A 4,413-nucleotide genomic window follows, 5' to 3' on the forward strand; every position below is an offset into this window, starting at 1 on the left:
ATGTTTTTAAATGTTAACAAATTCAGATAAATTGAAATCATGTAACTTTTCTCATCATAATGCAGTAAGAGTTAAAAAACAAAATTAAAAAGAAAAGACACAGACATACGGACATATACAACAGACTATAGGGGAATTTTAATCCAGCAACATGGCTGCTCTGGCAAGGGATTACATCTGAAGACCTAGGTCTGTGTGATCTGGCTGGAATGCAGACCCTCTGGATTACAGTATGATCTGGTTGTAATATAGACACATCCTTAGTACACACCTTAGTATACACCTAACAATGAAGGTAAGGTTAGTTTGTAGAAGGAAGCAGCCATGTTTGAAGGTGGTGTCTAATTGAGAGGCAGACAAAGTGACAAATCAGAGAAAGATTTAACAGAATGAATCAGAGATAAGATACACCCAACTTGCACAAGAATAGCACAGGAAAGAGAGGTGACTTCAGAGAGCAGTGCAGAGACAGGTTGCAGGTAAAGATAAAATGAGCCAAAGATTAAGGAGTCAAAAGATTAGAACAGATAGCCAGTGTTAAAGACCAAGCAGAGCAATTCAGTCAGAAGCCGAGAGAAGGTAATTTGAATCAGTCAGCTTGCAAAGGAGTTTGAGCCAGAACAGCTGAGTTGAACCAGCCAGCCAGAGTCAAGAAAGCTAGAAAGGGTAAGTTAATTCAGGAGTAAGCCTCTGAGATGACAATTACATCTGGCGAATACAAGTTACTTTTACCCAGACACACACACACACACACACACACACACACACACACACACACACACACTAATAAAAAATAAAAATATTGGGGTTGGAGAAGTAGCTCAGCGGTTAAAACACTCTGGGTGTTCTATGAGAGATCTTGAGTTAAATATTCAGCGCCCACATGGAGGCTCACAACTGTCTATAACTGTAGTGTCAAGAATCCAATGCCTTCTTCTGGTGTGCAGACATATATGTGCAAAAAATGCATAAATCTTTTTAAATTTTTATTTCATGTGTGTTGGTGTTTTGCCTGCATGTATGTCTGTGTGAAGGGTGTCAGATCTTCTAGACCTAGAGTTACAGACAGTTATGAGTCCCAGTGTTTTAGAAAGTATGCCAGTGGTCTTACCACTGAGCCATCTCTCCTGCCCCCATAAATAAATCTTTAAAAAATGAAATAAAAGGCACATGCCTTTAATCCCAGCACTTGGTAGGCAGAAGCAAGAGGATCTCTGAGTTGGAGGCCAGCCTGGCTCTAGGACAGCCAAGGCTACACAGAGAAACCCTGTCTCAAAAAAAAAAAATTACAAAAGTCATATTGTAATGTCTGAATTGCTATTTTTAACACTTTGCACTTGGTCACATCCATGTATTTATGTGAAACCTTGAGTTATTTGTTACACATCTATTGTATTATATTATTTCTTCTCTCAGTGATCCAAGTTGCCTCCAGTGTTCCACTCTGCAAACTAGACTGTGCTAGTATCCCTACCGGAGCCTTGTTCTGCATATCCCCAAAGTCTGCCTGCACTAATGTGTCAGAGATATCCAGTTTCACTAAAATGTGCCAGACCGTTCTCCAGAATGACCTCAGCAAGCAATGTGACCAACAGTGCTGGCTGTTGTCTTGGAAAGCGACTACAGAGGCATTGGTTGACCATGGTCCCTTACTCATCCCACTAATCATAAGCATGGACTAAGTGTCACGCCTGGAACTTCATTAAAGGTGACCAGAGCAGACACTATGTTAGAAACTGAGTCACGGAAAAATTTCAAGCCAGTACACATGTGGTTCCTAGCAAATCGTTTCAAAACGTGGATTTATTTTTGTAGGTTGTTTCTCAAAATGCAATATCACTTCAAGGCCAAGAAATGTTTTCTTAAACATCAGAGGATAATGACAGCTTGTCCTTCAATAAAGCTAAAAGCTATGTATTCCAAATAACAATCAGGCAAAAAAAATATGTATTTATATCATTAGATTATCCATAGAGGAGAAATAAAACCTCAAATATCCAGTTACTTTTTTCTCTAAGGTTGTTACCTAGCATTGAATGTTTAGAGTCTGTGCTTTAACTTGTCCATGTAACCTTTTTGTCTGTGTGTTTGTTTCTAGGGTAGAGTTTGGCTTTGCAGTTCAGGCTGTCCTAGGTCCCAGGCTGGCTTCAAATTCTCCCTCCTCCTGCCTCAGACTCTTGGGTGCTGATACGGCATTGTGTACCACCCCTCCTGGATATAATCTTTAAGAGAGAGCATTTCATAGGTAGTTCATAGGTATATTCGCTAATATAAAAATAAATTTAAAAAATATGAACTTAGCCTAATTGCAGTCTCAAAATTATCCAGACACCAGAAGACTGGCAATGTGATCATTATTTGGTGATCTATGGCACACTTGAGGATGCCTAGATAAAGACAATGGAGAATCAAGGACACCCTGTAGGGTCCACATCAGTCACTCAAGTAACAAAGTAACACGGACTGCCTCTCACTGTCTCTTAGGGCTGAGCGCCATTTCCTCCTCTGGCTTGCAGCCTGAACATTTCAGTTTTAAGTTTTACATGGAGAAAACTTCTCTCAACTTCAACTTCCCATTGAGAAGGGTTTTTGTTTGTTTGTGTGTGTGTTTTGAGTAATCAATTTTAAACGATAGCGTTTCGTTCTAAATGGTTAAAGCAGAAGATTTATCTTGTTGGGTAACAGTCATCTTTGTTCTTAATTGTATTATCTACTTGTAAAGTCAAAACTTTTATTTATAACTAATCAGATATAACACAGGGCTTCCTGATATCACACTGTCAGGTGTGTATATAATTTCCTCTGATCATTCTCTCATCCCCATCACCCTTTTGTCTCCCTCCCATGCCCTCTGATCCCTTCCTCTCCCCAGCTGGTCCCCGCTGGTCCCCTTCTGATTTCTTGCCTTTGTTGGTGTTGTTTTGTGGCCTAGTGATTTCTGTTAGGTTGCTTATGAGAACCTGGGCATCTTACCAGTAAAACGGTTTGTTACAGTCTACATTCGGTTTGGAATATTATATAGAAAAGACTTCAAGCAACTAAAACTTGATAGTAAGTTAATAAAATGTGCCCCCAAACACAGGTATACAATATTGAGCAGTTACACACAATTTACAAATACGTAGGTGATTAAAGTACAAGATCATATCTGCATAGAACTCAGTGGAAGAGAATATTTCTTATTAATATACCTTTCTTGTCAGTACTAGTTTTCCCTATGGTCTGGAGGCACTGCTGTAAAGTTTTGGAGGGGATTATCTGAAACGTGAAAACTAGCTCATTACAACTCTAAGGGTATAATTAGTCAAGCTTAGCACAGCGTTTCTTCCATCAGTTTACCCCACCTTCCTCCCCGGGGACATTCTTCCCGAGGAAAACAAAAAAGTTACAGCATACAGTATTATCTAAAACGGGGTGAAAACGGCTTACCTACAGTCGGTGTTGCTGAGGGAGTCGGGACCCAGTTGAAGGAGCACCCAGGCGAGTAGCAACCTAAATCATCCTACTTCATGGCTCTGATTTCCGGACCAGCTATCACCGCTCTCTTCAACTACGTTTCCATTTAAAAGCAGCATAGATTCAGAACCTTTGGTTTGATTTCGTTCCAGTGTTGCACAGTTCAGACACTTTATTTAAAAAAAAAAAAAAAGTATTTAAAACTGGTTCTGGGTGCACAAACCCTTTGGCTCCGTGCAAGGAGACTTGCTTAGTTTACTTACGCAGGCTGTCACCCGGGCAACCAGCTGCAGTGTGTTTCGCTTGGAGAATTAAAAGCAGGACAGTCTTACAGAAGAAGGAAAACAAGCATTGTGCACGTTTCTAAGCTGCTGTTGGAGTGGTTCAAAAAATTGGGCCCCTATGCACATCCGTGGATGACCCGTTGCTTTTATCACTCTACTTAATGAGAGGTTCTCCAGAAGAGCCATGCCTCTGTTGTCCCTGAACCCAGATGTGCTGGATCAAATCCAAGTTAGGTCAGAGGGATAGCATAAACCACACAGGCAGGAATGAAGACATTTTAAAGAAACACTGGGACCCCTTCCTTTGCCTCTCAGACTACTGAAGCACTGGACCCCAAGAAGTTGGGAGTCCCGTTCAGGGAAAGGGAAAGGCTGGAGCCTAGGGCCAGCCAGAGGAGGAACTTATCTCCCAGTAAGTGATTTCATACAACTTGTCAGACCACTTTGCAGAAGAGACTGGGGTCCGGACGATGCTGGCTCAGGACTGGGAGGCTCACATCTTGGCAGGGTCTGTTTAGTTATACATACCTCTTGCCCTTTATTAAAACCTAAGCTTCACATCAGGACCTCAATGATGGATTTGGGTAGAGGTCATTAGACCGGTTACTTTTCCTAGTGTGGCAACATTGAGTTTTGTTTGTTTGTTTTTTGGTTTTTTTCGAGACAGGGTTTC

At 41.1% G+C, this 4,413-nt stretch overlaps 1 protein-coding gene across 2 annotated transcripts in view; it reads right to left on the bottom strand.

Annotated features, from left to right (window-relative positions):
• The window catches only part of Map3k19 (mitogen-activated protein kinase kinase kinase 19), a 54,249-nt gene extending 50,564 nt beyond the window's left edge, over positions 1-3,685 (bottom strand). For both annotated transcript variants that reach the window (XM_031381050.1, XM_031381049.1), the window contains exon 1: positions 3,430-3,685. The gene's annotated coding sequence lies outside the window, so the exon portion shown is untranslated. The remainder of the gene's footprint in view (positions 1-3,429) is intronic.
• Positions 3,686-4,413: the final 728 nt, after the last annotated feature.

The sequence above is a fragment of the Mastomys coucha genome, unplaced genomic scaffold (genome assembly GCF_008632895.1).
Source record: "Mastomys coucha isolate ucsf_1 unplaced genomic scaffold, UCSF_Mcou_1 pScaffold1, whole genome shotgun sequence".
In the NCBI taxonomy this organism is placed as follows: domain Eukaryota; kingdom Metazoa; phylum Chordata; class Mammalia; order Rodentia; family Muridae; genus Mastomys; species Mastomys coucha.